Source organism: Leptonychotes weddellii, chromosome 2 (assembly GCF_054177405.1).
Source record: "Leptonychotes weddellii isolate Sample4059 chromosome 2, ASM5417740v2, whole genome shotgun sequence".
Classification (NCBI taxonomy): domain Eukaryota; kingdom Metazoa; phylum Chordata; class Mammalia; order Carnivora; family Phocidae; genus Leptonychotes; species Leptonychotes weddellii.
In genome coordinates, this window is record NC_138370.1 from 162,686,510 (window position 1) to 162,709,226 (window position 22,717).

The following is a 22,717-nucleotide window of genomic DNA, read 5'->3' on the forward strand; positions in this document are numbered from 1 at the left end:
GACTTCGATCTTTTTGAATTTGTTGAGACTTGTTTTGTGGCCTAGTATGATCCATTCTGGAGAATATACCATGTGCACTTGAAAAGAATGTGTATCCTGCTATTTTAGGGCGGAATGTTCTGAATATATCTGTTAAATCCATCTGGTCCAATGTGTCATTCAAAGCCATTTTTTCCTTGTTGATTTTCTGTTTGGATGATCTGTCCATTGATGTGAGTGTGGTGTTAAAGTCCCCTACTATTATTGTATTACTATTTATTACTTTATGTTTATAACAGCTGCTTTATATATTGGGGTGCTCCCTTGTTAGGTCCAAACATTTACAATTGTTATAGCCTCTTGTTGGATTGTTCCCTTTATTATTATATAGTGCCCATCTTTGTCTCTTGTTACTGTGTTTTAAAGTCTAAGAATTGCTACCCTGACTTTTTTTTTTTATTTGAGATAGAGGGAGAGAGAGCATGCACATGAGTGGGGGGAGGGGCAGAGGGAGAGGGAGAATCAGACTCCCCGCTGAGCAGGGAGCCTGATGCAGGGCTCCATCCCAGGACCCTGGGATCATGACCTGAGCCGAGGGCAAACTCTTAATGACTGAGCCACCCAGGTGCCCCCTGACTTTCTTTTCACATCCATGTGCATGATAAATGTTTCCCCATCCCTTCACTTTCAATCTGCAGGTGTCTTTAGGTCTGAAATGAGTCCCTTGTAGGCAGCATTTTTATGGGTCTTGTTTTTTTATCCATTCCATCACCCTGTGTCTTTTGATTGGGGCATTTAGTCCATTACATCCAAAGCAATTATTGATAGGTATGTACTTATTGCCATTTTGTTGTTTGTTGTTCTCTTGCACTCTTCTCTCATGGCTTGCTGGCTTTCTTTAGTGATCGACTTGGATTCCTTTCTCTCTCTCTCTCCCTCTCTTTCTCTCTCTTTCTCTTTCTGTTTGTTTTTTGCATCTCTATTACCAGGTTTTGATTTATGGTTACAGTTAGGTTTGTATATAATATGCATGTAGTAGTCTATATTAAGTTGAAGGTCACTTAGGTTTGAACCCATATTTTTACTTCTCTCCCCTCCCACATTTTAGGTATTGGTGTCATACTTTACCTCCTTTTATTTTGTGAATTATTTTGTGAATCTTGATTTTTGTGGACTGATTTTACTGCTTTGTCCTTCCTGCTTTTTTTTTTTTTTTTAAAGATTTTATTTATTTATTTGAGAGAGAGAGAATGAGAGAGAGCACATGAGAGAGGGGAGGGTCAGAGGGAGAAGCAGACTCCCCGCCGAGCAGGGAGCCCGATGTGGGACTCGATCCAGGGACTCCAGGATCATGACCTGAGCCGAAGGCAGTCGCTTAACCAACTGAGCCACCCAGGCGCCCTCCTTCCTGCTTTCTTTACTCAAACTTATGGTCTTCCCCTTTCACTCAGAGTCCCCTTTAACATTTCTGGTAGAGCTGATTTAGTGGTGATGAATTCCTTTAACTTTTGTTTGTCTGGGAAACTCTTTATCTCCTTCTATTCTGAATGATAGTCTTACTAGATACAGTATTCTTGGGTGTAGGTTTTTTACTTTCAGCACTTTGAGTATATCATGCCACTCTTCTGGCCTGCAAAATTTCTGCTGAAAAATCAACTGATAGCCTTATGGGGTTTTCCTCATATGTAACTGCTTTCTTTTCTCTTGCTACTTTAAAATTTTTCCCTTTATTACTACTTTTGGCCATTTTAATTACTATGTGTCTTGGTGTAGACCTCCTTGGGTTAATTTTGTTGGGGGCTCTCTGTACCTCCCGGATCTGGATTTCTGTTTCCTTCCCTAAATTTGGAAGTTTTCAGCTATTATTACTTCAACTAAATTTTCCACCCCCTTTTCTCTCTTTTCTCCTTCTGAAATCCCTATAATACAAATGTTACTACACTTATGCTTGGTGTTGTTGTTGAGTTCTTTGAGTCTGTTTTCATTTTTTATTATTCTTTTTTCTCTCTCTTCTGTTCAGCTTCGATTGTTTTCCATTACTCTATCCTCCGGGTCACTGGTCCGTTCTTCTGCTTCCTCTAGTCTGCTACATGTTCCATCTAGTGTATTACTCATTTCAGCTATTGAGTTTATCTCTGATTGGTTCTTTTTTGTTTTCTCTCTTTAAGGTCTCACTGAGGTCCTACAGCCTTAAGTCTAGTGAGTATCTTTATGACCTTACTTTAAATTCTCTGTCAGGCATATATCTTATCTCCATTTTGTTTAGCTCTCTTGCTGTCATTTTGTCCTATTCTTTCATTTGGGACATACTTCTTTGCCTCCTCATTTTGTCTAACTCTATGTTTGTTTCTGTGTGTAAGGAAAGTCAGCTATGTCTCCTGCTCTTGAAAGTAGTGGCCTTATGAAGAAGAGGTCCTGTATGTCCTGCAGTGCAGTGTCCCCTGTTCTCCCCCAGAACCTGGCGCTTCAATCATCTGCGATGACTCTCTGCCTGGTTGTGGGCAGGGTTTGGTCTCTGTGTTAGTGGGCCAGTGGGCCACCTTGGGCTTAAGTTGAGTCAGACCAGGTACTCGCTAGAGATAGAGTAGCACTTGTTCCCTGAGAAGTGTTCATTGTTGAACGGGGCATGCAGTCAGACCAGATGTCTGCCTGCAGCCCACTTCTGGGGCTGCGATCAGACCGGTGTGTGTGGCTATCTTCTCTCCCTTGGGCACGGGTCACTTTGGAGTGGTGCTGGCCCCTGTCAGGGCTGCTGGCACACTGCCAGGCTTGTGGCACTACTTCGTGTGGGCTCTAGACAGGAGTAAGTGGAGGGGGTTCATTGGTAGAAGAACATGGTGTTGGGGCATGTGGTACCAGTAAGGTCTGCGCTGGTCCCCTGAGGGAAGGGACTGAGGCAGGTCAGGTGGAGGGAGTGGATCTGCAGAAGTGTGGCAGGTGGAGGGGAGTAGAGGGTGGGCTTGTGGTGTTAGCAACTCTTGTGTGGGTTTGCTGCAGGAGGGGACCTTAGCGCATCTGGCTGGAGGGGGTGTGCCCGCAGGAGAACATGGGGGTGGGGCATGGAGTTAGCAAGTTAGGTAGAGAGTGTTGCCACTATGCTGGTTCTCGCAGGTGTTCATGTGTCTAGACTGGGGTGCAGGGGAGGGAAATGGCACCTGCCAACTCCTTTTCTTCTGGAGAAGTCTCCAAAGATCCCGGGCCCCCCAGCGCACGCTCTGAGGTTAGTAGACTCTGCGTCCTGTATGCCCCAGGAATTTTTCAAACTGCTGCTTCTGTGCTGTATTTCTGGGGGGCTGTTTGCTGTGCTGTCTGCTCAAGGGTAGGAACTCCACCCTCTGCTCTCCTGGCACGGAGCCTGCTGATTTTTAAAGTTCTGGGTGTTAGGCCCTGCTGAGTGTAAGAACTCGAGAAACTTGGCCCCTTCGTCTTCAAAGCCAAACATTATGGGGATTCATCTTTCCCATGCAGGCTCCCTGGGTTGAGAATCTGCTTCTCTCCCCTCTCTACACCCGTGGTGTCATGGTCTACCCCCCTCCTGTGGACGGTCCTGCAGGTCTGTTTAGCGCCGAACCTTGTCTCTGCCCTTCCTACCCTCTTCAGTGTGGCCTCTTCTCTACATTTGGCTGTGGAGGGTCTGGCCTTTCAGTCTCTGGGTTATTTTCTGGGTTATTTACACTGACCTGGCTGTTATCTAGTTGTGTCTGTGGGATCATGTGAGCTTAGGGTCCTCCCACACCACCATCTTCCCTGGAAGTTCATTCCTGGAACTTCTTGAAGGTCAGATTGGGTCTGCCCTGCCCCCCTTTGCGCATCTAGGCCCTCAGATAGGCAAGACAACGCTTGAGAAGTGAGGCACAGCTCAGATCTGTGGCAGCTGACTAAAGGTTTGAATCAGATCAGATTCAAAGTATACATTCAAGAAATGCTGAGAGTCAAGTGTAGCTTGATCAACCTCAAATCTGAGCGATATACTGTTCCACTTATATAGAGTAATTCTCAGAGACACCACAGGATAGCTTATTAGAGTGTAAATGTTCACTTGTCATTGGGTTACTGCATTAGACATTATTTTGCTTTGCAATAATAAAACTGGTAGTTCTATTCAAATAGAAATAGCTTTTGTCAGATGTTAGTTTTAGAGACACTCTTTTTGATGGGGGAAACAAGGAAACCAAATGGATAGATTTGACACTTGCACATTGAACCACTGCCTGACCCAGGGTCTCCTAGTAAGTTGATGTATATGTGTAGGATAATGTTTAGAAATGACAAAGATAAACTAATAAGAGATGGAGTGAATAATGCCTATTTGTTTATTGCTATTTTAATTTTGCTCTTATATTTTGCAAAGCATCCTTACAATGTTTGACCTCTTTCTCTGACCCATAGGTTGACTTCACATGGGAAAAGAACTTTGTTCTTCTACTATTTCCTACCTCTTCACAGGAAGTGAGGAATTTCCCTTCCTGGACACACTGGCCATTCAGTAAGTATCTATTAACTTAAATATAACTTCATGTAGGTAACAGAAGACAAGAAGCCTGGGCATAGGGGAGGGGTGGAGGACAGAAAAAAATCAAATACTTGGAATGAAATAAAGATACCACTAAAAATATTTGGAGTGTGTGGATACTCAAAGCATAGAAAGTGATGAGCAATGACTTTATGCATCCCACTCAGTAGTCACTTGAGTCAGAATGTGATGTTTGTGTATAGGATATGAAGAACACATTGTATCCCCCCACCTTTGTCATTTTTGATTTATGGCTTGTTGCTGGTTGAGGTTTCTCTATTTTTCAGAGAAATGTAAACCGTTAAGAGGTGTTTCGGTTTTCTCAGAGATTGGCTCATTCATTTTCCCCATTTAAAAATTTTGGCAACTGGGGCTCAAAGAATTTCTGACCTGCTGAACGTGCTGGCCAGTTATGCTCTATCTAGGTACAGGACCCATTTCTGATGCTGAGGTCACCAAGCTTTGCAGCACACGGCCTTGCTTCCCTGGAGGCAATGACTCAATCTCTTCATGGTATTTATGACCTATAGTTTAACCAAACCTTCTTCTCATCCTGGTTATTTCGTTTGAGTTTTAATTTCATAATGAGTTACAATTGGTCATGTTCTGCTCAAGGAAATGCATATGATTTATTATTTTATTCCATGAAAGCTTTTTTAATCCTGTTGTCACACACTATGTAATATAATATAATAACTTGATGTTATTTGCTAGTGTTAAATACCAGCCTATGTTTTTAGGTAGCAGTTAGAAATCAGGTATGTGCTTGAGTATTTGTGTGACTAGATTTATATACATGTACAAATGTATATTAATATTTCAGGTCATAATAGGTAGTAACTAATCTTGAAATCTTGGGATTTTTTGCACATGCAACTTAACTCTATATCCGTGTTCAATATATTTATATAAATGTAATCTTATGAACAGATGGCACCTTATATATAGATGCTGAGGCTTACATATTGCTCATTATTGAAAAATAAGAAAGTTAAAACCTGCAAACCTATGTGTTTCAGGTACTGAGTTCAGAATGCCCAAACTGAAGTTGGTTGAGACCATAAAAAATGTGAAAGTAAAAAAAAAAAAATAACTGAAAACATTTCAGCCAGGAATTAAGCTAAATCATCAAGAAAAGTGAGTCCTTCAGCAGCAATCCAAAATTTAAAGCAAATGTTAATTCTCTTTTTCTCTTCAGGGTTCCAGAATCGTTTATTTTAATATTCACTCCAGTGCTTTTATCTGAGAGATGATTTGATTATTTATAGCACTTAGGATAGTGTTTCCCAAACTTGGGTCATTCATTACTCTTGCCAATTTTGCCATATTTTCTCCAACATTTATATTAATGCTGTCACATGGGTCAACTCACTTTTTTTTTTTTCAGTGAAATACAAGGGATGATAAATCCAATAGATTTTATTTGTATTAATGAAGCCAACTCCTCTGGGAGAAATTTGTAACTGTTTATTCTGTGTACTCAGTTACTCTCACTGACTCATCCTGCCTTTCCACCTTCCTTGGCAAACCTGCTGGTGTATGTGAAGCCCCCAGCAGCCTTTGGTCGTAGCTTTCTTTCAGCTTCTTTTTACTGGGGATGCCTGTGGCTCAGAGGTAGACACCGAGTGTGAACTTACAAGATCCATATTATAGTCAGCGATGGACCACTACCTACGCTTATAGAGTTGGATGCTTAGAATTAATTCCTGGCTGAAATTTCGTTAGATTCTTTCCAGCCGACTTTTGCTTTATAGTGTCTGAAACACATATTGTCCTTCTAATTGTGTTATGTTTACAATGTGGTGGGAAAAAAGTGTGTGTGCGTGTATATGTTTAATCCATTACCGGCTGCTGTATATCTAGTGTGAGAAGGTACTGATGAAAATTTTTATCAGAATATTCCATGCATTTTTCAGAAGTTCAAAATCTTTCTAGAGGGTTCTTGAGATGTATTCACCATGTAAAGAATCCAGCTAAAGCCATCTTGAATGGCACGATCATAGTATTTGGTATCTTTGCATATGATATTGATGAAGGTTGGTTTGTACAGCTAAAGTAGAGTGTTCACGTGAGCAAATAAATAGGCAGGATGTGACTGCTCACAAAGCCAGGAGTAGTCATGGGTCCCCAACTCGGTGAAGACTGGGTCTAGGAAGATACTCCGCATGAAAGTAATGAACTTCCACTGCTAAGCAGGATGTTTGTTTTGTGATTGGTGTCCATCCCTACATAACGCTGACGAAAAATGTTTCGTGGGCAACCATGATTAACAATTTTTACTGCTTAGTTACGTATTTTCTTTTAAACTTCATATTTTAAAAAAATGCATCATTTTAAGGGCTTACCACTGTAAGAATTTCTTGCTGAAGCAGTGGGTCTGGTGTACATGTCACTAGCCCGGCAGCCTCCCCCAGGGGCTCTCACCCCATCTCTTCGCTCTCTGGGCCCTTCCTCGGAGGATGAACGGTAGCACATGGGCGGCTTTTATCGATCAGGTCTGGAGATGGCATGTGTTATGTCACATTGGCCAGAGAACAGTTGTGGCCACACCTAACTGCAGAGTGGGCTAGGCAACCGAGTCCAGCTCTGTGCCCAGGAAGGAAGGAAAGATGGCTTGGTGAACAAATAACCAGACAGCCATGGGGATAGACTCCCAGGATGGAAAACAGTGAGCTCTATTCCCACCTCTTCGTCTTACCTGTTAAAAATCTTACTTTCAAAAAAAGCCCTGATCCATTATGAGTCCCAAACAAAAACGTTAGATTTCTTTTTTTTTTTCTTTTTAAGATTTTATTTATTTATTTTAGAGACAGAGCACAAGAAGGGGGAGCGGGAGCGGGAGAAGCAGACTCCCTGCCAAGCAGGGAGCCCGATGCGGGACTCGATCCTGGGACTCCAGGATCATGACCTGAGCCGAAGGCAGTTGCTTAACCAACTGAGCCACCCAGGCGCCCCCAAAAATGTTAGATTTCATGTCAGTTTGCAAATTATGTCATGGTCACCATTTTTTAAAAGAATTCAGGAAATACATGGAAATTCAGTATCCATCCTGATCTATGTCCTTTGATATTCTTATTTAACAGTGATTATATTGCAAGGCTCATTTGCTGAAGGTGAAATATATTCACAGTTGTTACGTAATTAATCTCCAGAACGTTTTGGCCTTGCAGAACTGAAACTCTTAAAAAAAAAACAAAAACAAAAAACTGAAACTCTATACTCATTAACTCCCCGTATTCCTTTCCGCCCAGCCCTTGGCACCTACCGTCCTACTTTGTTTCTGTAAATTTGATTACTCTAGGTAACTCTTGTAAGTGGAATCATACATAGTTGTCTCTTTGTGACTGGCTTATTTCACTTAGCATGATGCCCTCAAGATTCATTCATGTTGTGGCATGCGTCAGAATTCTTTCCTTTTTAAGGCTGAATAATATTCCCTTGTGTGTATGTCCCACATTGTCTTTTTTGGATTGCTTCCATCTTTTTGCTCTTGAGAATAATGCTGCTGTGAAAATCAGTGTACTACAAATACCTCTTTGAGACCCTGTTTTCAATTCTTTTGGATTTATATCCAGAAGTGGAATTGCCATATCATATGGCAATTCTAGTCTTAATTTTTTGAGAAACCACCATAATATTTTTCCTGGAGGCTGCACCATTCTGCGTTCTCACCATTTGCCCATGGGTTTTGATTTCTCCATATCCTCACCAACACTTGATTTCTATTTTGTTTCTTAGTGGTTTTCCTAATGGGTGTGAGGCAGTAGCTCATTTGGGTTTTGATTTGCATTTTGCTAAGTGATAGTGACCATCTTTTCAGATTGTCATTGGCCATTTTGTGTATCTTTGGAGAAATATGGAGATCCTTTGTCTGTTTTTTCCATCGAGTTATTAGGTTTTTTTGTTGTGAAGTTGGAGGTGCTTTAATATTCTAGATAGTAACCCCTTATAAGAGGTATGATTTGCAAATATTTTCTTCCATGCTGTAGGTTTTCTTTTCATTATTTGATTGTGTCTTTTGATGCACAGAAGTTTTTAAGTTGATGTTCTATTTATCAATTTTTGCTTGTGTTCCTTATGCTTTTGGTATTATATCCAGGAAATATTTGCCAACCCAATGTGATGAAGCTTTTCCCCTGTTTTCTTCTAAGAGTTTTATAGTTTAAGGTCTTACATTGAGGTCTTTGATTCACTTTAAATCATTTTTGTATTTTTTTTCCACTCGTTAGCCTTGATTGAACCTCCTTCCACTACCAGGACACAAGCTACCAGGACACAAGACCCCCAGTGCTTAATCTTCTCCCCAGCTCTTCTGATGGAGAATTTGGCCTTCATAATGGCAAGCTGTTTTAGAAGCTCTCCCTTCCCCAAAACTTTGTAGTAGCCTGATCGCACCACATCAGTGATAGGAGCAGCTCCGGTCTTATTTCTGGAGGTATTTACCCACATTTGCTTGCTGACCCAGGTCCACAGTTTAGCAAGGTTGACAGTTGGCCAGGAGCTCGGGTTCCTCCTTATGTGGTAATGCCTCATACCAACTTTTCCAAAGCAAACTGGGTGGTGTTTGTCAAAGGTGGTCCTGTGGCGATGCACACCACCAGCATGACCCCGGCCCTCCTGGGGTGCTTTTGGCTTTTGCCCATGCAGCCGTGGCCCCGGCTTTGGTGGCTCCGAAGTTTCTGGGTCTTCCTCAGTCTACATGGCATGTTGGCAGCCCAGATGAAAGAGCCATTTTTGTGTGGTTTACAGTAAGCCTCCAACTTTCATTTTTTGCATGTGGATATTCATTTTTCCCAACCCCACTTGTGGAAGAGACAGTCCTTTCCCCATTGAATGGTCTTGGCACCCTTGTTGATAGTCATTTGACCCTGTATCTGAGGGTTTATTTCTGAGCTCTCTAGTCTACTCCATTGGTCTGTACGTCTGTCTTTATGTCAGTACCGCACTCTTGATTCCTAGAGCTTTGTAATAAGTTTTGAAATCTGAAACTGTGAGGCCCCTACGTTTGTTTTTTCAGGATTGCTGTATTAGTTAGCTAGGGCGACTGTAACAAAGTACCACAGACTGGGTGCTTAAGCAGCAGGCTTTTATTTTCTCACAGTTCTGAAGGCTAGAAGTTTAAGGTCATGGTGTCTGCAGGTTTGTTTTCTTAAGTGGCCTCTGCTCTCAGCTTTCAGATAGTCCCATTCTTGGTCTGTTCTCACATGGCCTTTCCTCTCTGTGGGCACATCCCTGAGGTCCCTTTCTGTATCTAAATTTCCTCCTAGAAGGACATCTGTCAGATTGGATTAAGGCCCATCCAAAGGCCTCTTTTTAACTCAATCAGCCAAATATGGTTACATTCTGAGCTCTGTGGAGGGAGGATGGGGGTGGGGGGAGGTTAGAGCTTCAACATAAGAATTTGGAGGTTATATAATTCAGAAAACAATTACTTTGGCTATTTGGGACCCCTTGAGATCCCATATGATTTTTAGGATGACATTTTCTATTTCTGCAGAAAATACTTTTTGGATTTTGATAAGGATTGCGTTAAACCTGTAGATCACAGGGCACCTGGTGGCTCAGTAGGTTAAGTGTCTGCCTTCCGTGCAGGTCATGATCTCAGGGTCCTGGGATTGAGCCCCGCATGGAGCTCCTTGCTCAGTGGGGAGTCTGCTTCTCCCTCTGCCCTCTGCCTGCCGCTCCCCCTGCTTGTGCTCTTTCTCTCTCTCTCTGTCAAATGAGTAAATAAAATCTTTTAAAAAAATAAAGCTGTAGATCACTTTGCATGGTGATCATAACATCCTAACATCCTAACAATACTGAGCCTTCCACTCCCATAAACATAGAATGTCTTTCCATCAATTTGTGTCTTCTTTAAAATTTCTTCTGGCAGTGTTTTGTAGTTTTCAGTATACAAGTCTTTCACTTCCTTGGTTAAATATATTCCTAAGTATTTTATTCTTTTTGATGCTATTGTAAATGGGAGTGTCTTCTTCAACTTATTTTTGGATTGTTCATTGTTAGTGTGTAGAAACAACTGATTTTTGTGTCTTGATATTATTGTATCCTGCACTCTGCTGAATTTGTTTATTTGACCAGGGTTTTGTTTTTGTTTTTGTTTTTGTTTTTTCCTGAATCTTTAGGGTTTTCTGGATATAATATTATGTCATCTGGAAACAGGGATAATTTAACTTCCTTTCTAATTTGGGTGCCTTTTGTTTCTGTTTCTTGTCTAATTGCTTTCGGCTAGGACTTCTAGTACTGTGTTGAATAAAAGTGATAAAAGTTAGCATCTCTGTTTTGTTCCTGATCTTAGAGGAAAAAGTTTTTCTTCACCATTGAGTATGGTTTTAGTTATGGGCTTTTCATAGATGGCCTTGATTGTGTTGAAGTAATTTCCTTCTGTTCCTAGTTTTTTGTTTTTTGTTTTTAAATTTTTTTGTTTAATTTTGTCAAATGCGTTTTCTGCATCAATTGAGATGATCATGTCTTTCCCTCTTCTTTCTGTCAGTGTGGCATATTAACAGTGATTGATTTTTCATATGCTGAATCATCCTTTCACTCCAGGAATAAATCCCACTTGGCCATATTGTATAATCCTTTCAGTGTGCTGTTGAATTTTTGTTGCTAGTGTTTTGTTGCAGATTTTTGCACTGATAATCATAGTCTTCCACCTTTTTATATACGATATAGAAATAGGTGTTCTGTAGATACCCTCCATGATATTAAGAAAGTGTTTTTAATGCTTAGTTAGCTGAGTTTTTACCATGAATGGGATTTGGATTTTATCAAATGCTTTTGTTGTATTTGTTGAAATACATGGTTTTCTTTTTATTCTGTTACTATAGTCAAGTACTCGACTGAATTTTGAATGTGAAACCAACTTTGTCTTCCTGGAATAAATGCTATTTGGTCGTATAATAATATTACCCTTTCTCTATAAAACTGGACTTGATTTGCATATGTACCTTTTGGGTTTTTGCATCTACGTTTATTAGAGAAATTGGTCTATACTTTTCTTTTAATATCCTTTTTAAAAGGTTTTAGATGAATGTTATCCTGGCCTCTTAACATGAATTGTGATACTTGATATTTCTCTGTTCTCAGAAGGAGTTTTTGTAAGATTGGTTATTTTTTCCCTAAGTATTTAAGAGCATTTTCAAGGGGAGTTACCTGAGCCTCAAGTTTTCTTTCATGGGTAGTTTTTCAGTTACAAAGTCAATTTTCTGAAAGATCTTGAACTATTAAAATTTTTCTGTATTTTCTTGTTCAGTTGTATAAGATGTATTATTTTCTTAAAGAATCTGGCCATTTCATCAAAAGTTGACAAATTTATTGTCATAAAGATCTTTCTAATTTCCTCTCATCCTTTAAAGTGTATACTAATTTCACCTATTTCATTCCTGATAATGCTACTTGGGCTTTCTCCATTTAAAAAATTCAGTCTTAGAGGTTTGACACTTATGTTAACCTTTTCAGGAAACCAGTTCTGGTATTGTTCACTTTGTCTATTTTACATTTGCTTTCTCCTGCTATGGACTTTTGTTCTTCATTATTCCTTCTCCTGTTTTTGCAGTTTGCATTGCTATCCTTTCTCTGGCATTCATTCATTCATTCATTTAGGCTCCACACCCAGGGTGGAGCCCGACGCGAGGCTTTAACTCACAACCCTGAGATCCAGGAGTCAGATGCTTAACAGACTGAGCCACCCGGGCACTCCTTTCTCTGGCTTTTTAGAAAGGGTTTTTAACTTTTCCATTTTTTAAAAAATCTACAATTAGAGCTATGTATTTCTCTGTGAATATTGTTTGGAAATAATGAGGACCATAGGATTGTGTAAATACTTCCATGTTTTCCTTTTTGTTTATTTTAAATAAAATAATAGGCTACTTCTGCTTCCCTTAGAATACAGTGAGGAACTGTTTTTTTATTTTTTTTATTTTTATTTTTTTAAAGATTTTATTTATTTATTTGAGAGAGAATGAGAGAGAGCACATGAGAGGGGGGAGGGTGAGAGGGAGAAGCAGACTCCCTGCCGAGCAAGGAGCCCGATGTGGGACTCGATCCAGGGACTCCAGGATCACTACCCGAGCTGAAGGCAGTCGCCCAACCAACTGAGCCACCCAGGCGCCTGAGGAACTGTTTTTTTAAAGTTTATTCATCATTTCTGTTTTTAACCCTCCCACCAAGGATCCCCTTACCTGCTTAAGTTTCATAACTCCTCATTTTAACAGGGTTTTCTTCTTTTTCCATGCCATTAGAGGTTTCTGGGGTGAATGGCATATGGTGAAAATGCCAGAATGTGCTTGCATTTGAGGATACATTGCCTGTGAGACTCCTCAGTGTAGGCAAAACCCGAAAAGAGTATCTTGCTGTAGAACAATTCTAACCATGATTCGGGAGACACGTAGATGATTTTCTCACCTAGAATATTCCCTGAAGTAGTTTAGCTTTATGAAAAAGTGAAGAAAACCCTTTAGAATTATTATAGTAAAAAATGGAAATTTTTAAAGAGGGAATGGTTTGAGTCAGACTTTTCATTACAACTTAAAAGTTCTTAGCATCGAATGCAAACTGTGTTTGGTAAGTTGCGTTTATATGAGATTTCCATACATTCTACTGACATCAGGGTTCCATTGGCAAACTGACACCATGGCAGGCCTGGAAGGTTTGACTGGTTTTGTTGACAGAGGGCCTGGATACTACAGAGACAGGAATTTGCAGCCAAGATATACCACACAAAAGTGAGTCCCTCAGGGGCTGTAGTCACAGGAAGAAATCTACCCACTTTTAGAGATAGAAAACAGGGGAGTTTATCAGTCATGGCCTGGGCTCTGGTTTATCTCCTCTGAGTTTATAACCACATGGGTTGGTATTTAAATTTTTACTGCCTGCATCCTTCTATGAATATCCCCCAACCAGCGATGGTAAAATAGATATGGCCGTCCTTGCTCAATGCCACTTCCTCAGATGGAAGAAGCAAACATAGTACAAGACTGAAAGCTCACACTTGGAGACCTATAGGATTTATGAGTCCAGATGTGAACCGTCTCTTAGGTATTCAGCATTAGCTATCCCAGCACTTTGGAGTGACCTGTTACAGTCGTCTTTCTCGAAGCTCTCCATCTCACGCTCATCTACAGTGGATGCCGTCTCCATGCAGTGTGATCTCCTGGCCATAGTTAATTACTCCAGGAATGGGTATATGACCCCAGCCAGGGTCGGCCGTCTCTTCCTTGGGAATTTGAACTAAAAAGAAATTTCTTGGGCGTCTAGGTGGCTCAGTTGGTTAAGCGTCTGCCTTCGGCTCAGGTCATGATCCCAGAGTCCCAGGATCGAGTCCCACATCAGGCTCCCTACTCATCGGGGAGTCTGCTTCTCCCTCTGCCCCTCCCCCCCCACACTCTCTCTCACTCTCTCTCATATGAATAAAAATCTTTAAAAAAAAAATAAAAAGAAATCTCTTTCAGTCACTTGATGGGTTAAGACTTAGGATCCTTTGGCTGTCCTATATTCTGTCATGTCACCCTGCCGCCAGAGAGAACAATGCAGAAAACCAGAGGGAGTAGAGACAAGAAACAGGGTTTAGAAATTTCCTCCAGTCCAGCTGCATTCCCTGCCTGTGAATTCTGTGCCATACATTCTATCATTGAGTCTCCCCTCCCTCCCCCACTCTGTTTTTTGGGGGTTTTTTGGCTGAAAGTGTAGTTAATTTGTTACTTGCATCTCAAAAGAGTTCAAACTAATATACTAATAGGGCCTCCATCTCATTTTTTTGTGTGTGTTCTCAGAGGTTAGACATCTCTGTTTTGATGGAATATTTGATGGAAGAAATATTCCAGATCTGACAATCAAATACTACAGTTTTCATTTTTGCATAAACACTCTATTCATTCTTATCATTTTAGTAGAAATGCCTAATAATGTATACATATAAATTATGGTACCATTATTTTGTGGATTTTATAAATGTTTTAGCTATCACACTATGAGAGAGAGGTTTGAGAATGAAAAAATACCTTTCTTTAGGCAAAATAGAGTATGCCAACATCACATATCACATTTACTGTTTTGCAGGTGAGGTTTGCTCTCCGGCTCAAATTACTCTTTTTCACATGAGCAGAAGATTGGTTGAGTGATAGTTCTTAATTCAAGAAGGAACAGTATAACTGACTGAAAAGCTATTCAGAAGCAAAAATACTCTCCTGAAAGTATTTTTGTGTTATATAGAGTGTTATTCATTTAATATTCACCTTTGAATATTGAAATTCCTTTTGACTCATTAAATACATTCCGTCACCAAATAGGAGACAAGCTTTAAGAATTTAACAATTCATGAGGATCTATTTATAATTTCATGTTTCTGCTTTAGGGAAATAGTTATGTACAGGATGTTAGAGTGGAACTTTCCACGCCTTGGTTTCAACTAAGGTGTTGATTCTCTGAATATCAAGATACCAAATGGAGTGAAAGCATTGCATACAAATTCTGTGAAAGAAATGTGAAGGTACCTATTCCACGAGTCTGTATCTGTCTGACAGACAAAGGGTCAGAGAAGAGGCCAGATAGCCCTTTGTGTGGGGACAGGAGAAGAGAGTTCTTTGGAAGCCTCTTGCAGTCCCTGGGGAAGGGGTGGAGTGCTGCCTTCTTTACCTCGAGCCTGGTGGGAAGGATTTCCATGAGGAAGCCAGGGAAGGCCCTCTGTGTTCTTTGAAACAGAGGCATAATGAAATGGGGTCCAACTCACCCCAACCCCCGAGAAACGTGGAAGACAGGATGTTCCCTCAAAGGTGTCTACATCTTAATCCCTGGAACTAGTGAATATGTTACCCCACTTGGCAAACAGGACTTTGCAAAAGTGGTTCAGGATTTTGAGATGGCAAGATGATCCTGGATAACCAGGTGGGCTCAGTGGCATCACGAGGATCCTTTGGAGAAGGCGGTGGCGGGATGGTCAGCCCGAGGGGACGTCATAACGGAAGTAGAGGTCAGAGCAGTGTGGCATGAGCCAAGGAATGCAGGTAGCCTCTAGAAGGTGGAAAAGGCAAGCAGTGGGTTCTCTCTGTTTCTTCAGAGCCCTTAGAAGTAATGCCACCCTATAATGATGTAGTGTATGGTGACTAGCATAACATAATAAAATAAAATTAAAAAGAAAAAGTAATGCCACCCTAGTGGCTCCTTGATTTTGGTGATTTTGGACATTTCATCTCCTAAACTGTCAAATAATAAATCTGTGATAATGTGTTTCTGTGTAATTGGAAACTAAGATGCAAGTTGCTGCTTTGGGGACTGAGCTCAGAGTGTTGTTGCTGTGATGTAGGTTGACAGGCACAGACTGGGGGGAAAGGAAGGGTGAGTATTTTCTGTGGATCAGATACGGGCCTCACAGGAGAGATGGCTGGCAGGAGGTTTCCGTGAGGCCTGCCCAGGACTGCCCTCTGTGGGAGCAGGGAGTCTCCGCCGGAAGAGTCCGCAAGTGGGCCCTCGACTTCCTGTGCTTAAGGAAGGAGTTCCAAGTGACCATATGCATCCATCTGTGTCAGGGAAATGGCAGCAGAGTTGGGCCCAGAGAGCTCAGGGCCAGCATATGACAGTTCCTGTTCCAGTAACACCTTTCTTAACCTCTTCCCCCAGCGTGTCCGTTCTAATGGAAGCTAGAGCCACTTGAGATAGATGGGGGAGAGGAGAGACAGCCCTAGGGAGGCCGGTCACCCTCTCTTTCTATGGCAGATGTGATGTGGAACTACAGTAGTACCAGCAACCTGGAAGGAAGTAGAAGATGGGACATTAACGCAAATTCACAGCTTTACTATCTTGAACTGTCATTTCTAATCACCTAGTCAAGAGATTTTTAAGGGTCTGATGGGATCATAGAACCTTCCAGTGTTTTCTGTTTCTCACTAAATCAAGTATAAACACACAGGAGCCAAAATACAGTTACATCTCCTAAATCTTATGGAAGTTTTCAAATGTAAAATTAGAAATGGTAGTATAATAAATTCAATCCCTGCTGTGGACTGAATCATGTCCCCACCCTCAGATTCTTCTGTTGAGGTCCTAACCTCATTTCACCTTCAATGGGACTCTGCTTAGAAATGGGGCTTTTTTTTTTTGGAGGTAATTAAGGATAAATGAGGTCATGAGGATGAAGTCCTCATCTCTCGGGATTGTAAGAAGAGAGATCTCTCGCCACACGCATGCACACAAGAAGACCACGTGAGGACACAGAAGGTGACCCCCTGCAAGTGAGGAAGAGGGCTCTCACCGGCAGTCAACCATGCCAGCACCCTCACCTCAGACTTCCAGCCTCCAGAACTGTGAGAAGAGAAATAGCTGTTGTTGAAACCACCCACCTGTGGTATTCTGTCATGACAGCCCAAGCAGGTGAATGCACTCTCTCCACACCCCATGTTCAGGAATTATTACTGTTCTGTCACGCTTCCTTCATCTATTCCTCTGCCTTCTTCCTCCTTTCCTTTAAGGACTATTTTACATTAAAACTTAGACATCATGTCATTTTCACTTCTAAATATATCCATGTATATCTCTAAAGAACGGAGGGGATCTACAGCCTCACCCCTGAGGCATAGAGGATTACTGTTCATTAGGAGCTTACTTCACACACCTGCTGGGGATGCTGGACATTGAAGTGAGTTGTGGGCTTGTGATTTGCTTTCACTACTGGAATGAGAACAGGAGTAACCTGTGCCAGTTAGATATCACTGGGTAATAAATCACCCCAGAATTTAGTGGCTTCATGCAAGCATTATTTCTCGGGACCCCGGGGGTTGGGTGGGCATACCTTTTGGTCTGAGACATCTTGGCTTATCTCAGTGGTCAGCTGTCAGCCTGCTTGTAGCTGGATGGTACAGGAGGGCTTCAGTTGGGATCATCTCTTTGCTTTGTGTGTTCTCTCATCCATCAGCAGGCTAGCTCTGGATTCCTCATACGGGAGTCCCAGGGTTCCAAAGAGCATGAAGAGCAAGTAAACTCCAGTGGCCAAGCACTTTTCATGCCTCTGCTTCTGACACATCTGCTAAGGTTCTGCTAAACACCTAAGTCATGTGGGCAAGCCCAGATGCAAGGACCTAGAGAACGGACTATCTCTTGATGGGAAGAGCTATAAAGTCATACTTCAAAGGAGTATGCATACGGGATGGGAAGACTTTGTGGCCATTTTGCAATCTACAGGTAATGTGAGGTTCTTCCTGAGCTATGATTAACTGAGTGTTTTGTTTGGAATGTAGTATGTGAAAGGCTGGATAACAAATTAACAGTTGGGAATTGGCAAAGGAACAAAGCAAAACAGGATTAACAGGAAGGGAAAGAAGTAACAGTTTCTAATTGTTCATTGATGTATATAGAAAAACAATACATCTTTATGTATTAATCTTGTAAACTTGCTAGATTTACATGGCAATTATGGTAACTTTCTTGTCGATCCTTTAGGATTTTCTATATATGTGATCATTTTACCTGCAAGTAAAGACAGTTTTAATTCTTTCTAATCTGTATGTGTTTTATGTTGTTTTCTTGAGGTTATTTCCAATCTGAAAGGAAAAACATTTATTCTTTCACCATTAAATGTGAGTTAGGAATAGGGTTTTCATAGATGCCTTTTATTAACTCAAAGCTATTCCTTTCTATGCTTAAAATGGAAACTTTGTTCACTGTTATGTATCATTTCTTCTTTCCTAGTGTAAGCATTTAGAGCTATAAGTTTATCTTTTAAATTCTATATTAGCTGGATCCCTCAATTTTTATTCTCATTTTAAGATATTTTCTAATTTTGTTCATCATTTCCTTGACCCGTGTGGTGTTTGGAAGTATGCTGGAAGATTTTCCAGATGTGATTATTATAATTATTGATTGCCTAATTCGATTCCTTTGTTAATCAGAGAACACACTTCATAAGTCGTTAGGCCTTATCAATTTGAGACTTGTTTTATGTCCAGCATGTGATCTCTCGTTGAATGTTTGATGAACATGTGTGAAGGATGTACATTTTACTCTTGTTAGATAGAATGTTCTATAAATGTAAGTTAGATTCATTAGATTGACAGTGTTATTAAGGATGTCTGCGTTCTTATTGATTTCTGTCTACTTGTTCTATTACTTGTTCAGAGAGGGATATTGCAATCTCTAGTGATAATAGTCAATCTACTTTCTGTTCTGTCATTTTTTTTCTTCATATATTTGAAACTCTGTAATTAAGTGCATATATAAACTTAGAACTGTTATGCCTGTTGATGAATTGATGATTTTTTAAATAAAAGATTTATCTTTCTGACTACTTTTAAGATTTCTCTCTATCATTTGTTTTCAGCAATTTCATTATGATGTGTTTGGTGTGGTTTTCTTTGTGTATGTATTTCTTAGATCTACGTGTTTATTGTTTTTATCAAATTTGTGAAATCTGCAGGCTGTTCCTTTGATTTTTCTTTTTCTTACACATAAATTAGCATGACATTGTCCAAAATCACTGGAGTTCTGTTCATTTTTTACCTGTTTTTCTCTCTGTTCTTCAGTTTGGATAGTTTCTATTCCTGTATCTTCAAGTTCACTGATCTTTTCTACTAAAGTATCTACAGATTAGATACTTAATCTCTATTAAGCCCATACAGTTTTTCACTTCAGATAGTGTATATTTCATCTCCAGGACTTAATTTGGTCTTTCTTTGTATTTTTCATTGTGTGTTTTCCTTTAGAATAAAATATTGAGCATATTTACAATAGCTCTTTTAAGTCCTTGTCTGATACTATCATTCTATGTCATTTCTAGTGTTTTTTATTGTTGACTGACTTTCCCCCCCTCGTGCCTGGGTGACATTTTCCAGCTTCTCAGTCTATAGATTTTAACTGAAGGATGTACATTGTGATTCCTATGTTGTTGAGTGTTGGATTTTGTTGTCTTAAGCACTAGAGTTATTTTCTTCTGGAAGACAGTTAAGACACTTGCAGATTTGCTTAATCCTCTAGAGGCTGGTATTTCAGGCACAATATTGTGTCGTGTGGACTTCGCCGTGAAGCTGGTTTACCCCTACAACTTAGCAGTAACCCTCAGGTGTCTATTCTTGGTGGGTACTGTGGCCTCCCTGCCCTGCCTGGTTAAAACACAAACATCTCTCAGTTCCATGTAAGAGTTCTTACAGTTTCTCAAATGCTTTTTCCTGACTTGGTGAAATTTCACCTCATGCATCCACAACTTAGTATTCAGTTATAGTCTGGAGCAGATCCCCTGCAGATTCCTGGGGCTCTTTCTTTGTATGGTTCTCTCATTTCTGCTTCTTTTCTACAAGTACAACCACAGGGCTTCGCTGAGTGCCAGTCTTTCCTTCCTGAACTCACTGACACTCCTGTGTTCTGCTTGAGGTTCTCTTTTCCAGCACAGTTGAGAAAGTGCTTCCAGGCAGAAAGCTGGGGTGACTGTGATGTTGCTCTTCCTTTAGGGATTGTCCTTTGCTGCATGTTCTCTAATGTCCACAAACAGTTCCACATGTTTTGTCCATTTCCCTACTTCTTTACTGTATGCGGACAGATCTGATCTAGGGTACTCTAATATTGCCAAAAGTGAAGCCCCGTTCCCCATTAGATTTTAAAACAACTTACAATGTCGTTTGTTCATTCACTCTAGAGGTGACCAAGGTATATCAAACTGTTTGCTCAAAGTGTATTTTCTATTCATGAAATGCAAATTTTATCAACTCTTTAGAAAATTAGAAGAGTTAATTGTGATAAAGCTACAGCTCTTAAGGTAGAAACGGAGTTGTTAGTAGCTATTAAGAATGTTTCTCAGTTAAAGAGACAAAACCGTATAATTAAGACCCTTAGGTCGGATGAGGGAGCATTGTTGTGCATCTCTGCAATTTTGTTCTCTTCTGAATTTGGCAGAACTTTTTTCATTGTCCATATACTTTGTAATAATGTCATTGATTTTCATCATTTTTTAGAGGCTGAACTTGATTATATTTTGTAGAACCATTAGTTCTTGGTTTATATGGCTTGTAGGAACCCTTATTTTTCTGGATCAGTTTTTCTAATTTGAAGTGATACAGATTTGTCCTCTCTCCTTTCTTTAGCCTTATTTAAAGACCCTGCAGGGACATTGATTTGGAATTAATTCATTTATTTAGAGAAATCAAAGAGCCTGCCAGAAATTCTGTTTCTTTTTATATTTAGTATAGAAATCCTGTTTTCATGGAGTTTGACAATATTGGACCCCTTATAAGGGAAAATATAAAAGGCTAGAGTTTTTGGACAAGCAAGAATCTTTAGAGTTAAAGGAGCCCATATTGTTGCAGATAAAAAACAAATACAAGCCAAAGAAAAGGCTAAGTATACCAGATTCTACATTTACTGTCATACCCATTCCTAACATCTTTTTTTTTTTTTAAGATTTTATTTATTTATTTGAGAGAGAGGGAGAGATAGCAGGAGCCAGGAGAGAGACAGAGGAAGGGGGGATAAACAGACTCCCCACTGAGCAGGGAGCCCAACATGGGACTCAATCCCAGGACCCTGGGATCCTGACCTGAGCTGAAGGCAGATGCTTAACTGCCTGAGCCACCCAGGCACCCCCATTCCTGACATCTGATACCCAGGAGAAATCTCTTAAGGAACTGACCATAATAATAACACCCCCCCCCCCCCAAATACACTGTTGCCACTGGTGTGGACACAGTCATCTAGGAACAGTAAGCGGCAGAACCAGAACTAGAAACAAAATTCAGCCAAGAGTCCAATTTAGTACTGTCCAAATTACTCAGTTACCTAACCTGTGGTCCAGTCCAGAGAAATCTCTCTGGAAGAATTATGGATGTGGTGTTTGGAGTAGGAAATAAACCCCACTAATTAACGTAGGACATGCACATAATTTTTAAGAAAATTATGCTAGGACGAGTACTTCCAACTTGGACCAAAAAGGACAGAGAAAGTTGAAAATGAGAAAAGATCTCTAGGATTCCAACTTTTGTGGCTAGGAAGAAGCCTCAGAAGCATTGTCTTCTGGAAACATGGGAGATTTCTTATTAAAATGGAAGGATATTGGGCGCCTGGGTGGCTCAGTCGTTAAGCGTCTGCCTTTGGCTCAGGTCATGATCCTGGAGTCCCGGGATCGAGCCCCGCATCGGGCTTCCTGCTCTGCGGGAGGCCTGCTTCTCCCTCTCCCACTCCCCTTGCTTGTGTTCCCTCTCTCGCTGTGTCTCTCTCTGTCAAATAAATAAATAAAATCTTTAAAAAAAAATTTTAAAAAAATAAAAAAATAAAATGGAAGGATATTTTAGAGGGAGAAGATGAGACCAGAAGGTGGTACAAAGAGTAAACCTTTCCCAGGGAGAAGATCTAGACTCCAGCCAAGGAATATTTCCAGCTTCCTGCTTTTCCTTTTTTGGATGGGAGTGTCCACTGTGGTTATCCTGTTCTGGTCTTGCCAGTGCATTTTCATGGAAGAGAGGTAGATGGTTTGTCTTCTTAGTTCACCAGGTCTCCAGAGAGAGAACCAGAGAAGCTGTTCTTGATGATGTGAATCCAAGCAGCCTCATCTGCATCTGGACCGGATATAGATCGTGAGATTCTGGGCTTTGAGTCTGACACCATAATTGAATGAGACTTCAGGGCCCCGGGGTTGGGGGTTTGCATATTTCCCATTTGGGAAGATCTGAAGCGATTCTGGCTAGAGTATAGATGGTGGTAGATGGCAAAAATTGTCATAGTATTTTGAAGCTCTTCCAATCAAAACACGGAGTCTATTTTCTCTCCCTCTTGAATTTAAGCTTAACCATATAACTTGATTTGGCCAGAAGAAATTAGCAAAAGTGACACAACCATAAGTTTAAAAGCTACTTGTTCTTGCTCCTCTTTGGAACCCTAGACCGTCATGGAGAGAAGCATGGGCTAGCATATGGAGGAGTTGAGATCGTGTGGACCAGACGCAAGCTGTCCCAGCTGAGATCCTGGCACACACGCCAGCCTGCCAACCACTAGATCTATGAATGAGGCCATCCCGAACAAGCCCAGAGAATCATGAAAAATAATAATAGGCTATTAAGTTTTGGGTGATTTGGTTTTTTTTGTTTTTGTTTTTGCTTTTTAAGATTTTATTTATTTATTTGAGAGAGAGAATGAGATAGAGAGAGCATGAGAGGGGGGAGGGTCAGAGGGAGAAGCAGACTCCCTGCTGAGCAGGGAGCCCGATGCGGGACTCGATCCCGGGACTCCAGGATCATGACCTGAGCCGAAGGCAGT

At 40.7% G+C, this 22,717-nt stretch overlaps 1 long non-coding RNA gene across 2 annotated transcripts in view; it reads left to right on the forward strand.

Annotated features, from left to right (window-relative positions):
* The first annotated feature begins 1,387 nt into the window (after positions 1 to 1,387).
* Positions 1,388 to 22,717, forward strand: part of LOC145720226 (uncharacterized) — a 51,107-nt gene continuing 29,777 nt past the window's right edge. For both annotated transcript variants that reach the window (XR_014143085.1, XR_014143084.1), the window contains exon 1: positions 1,388 to 4,465. This is a non-coding gene — a long non-coding RNA (uncharacterized LOC145720226). The remainder of the gene's footprint in view (positions 4,466 to 22,717) is intronic.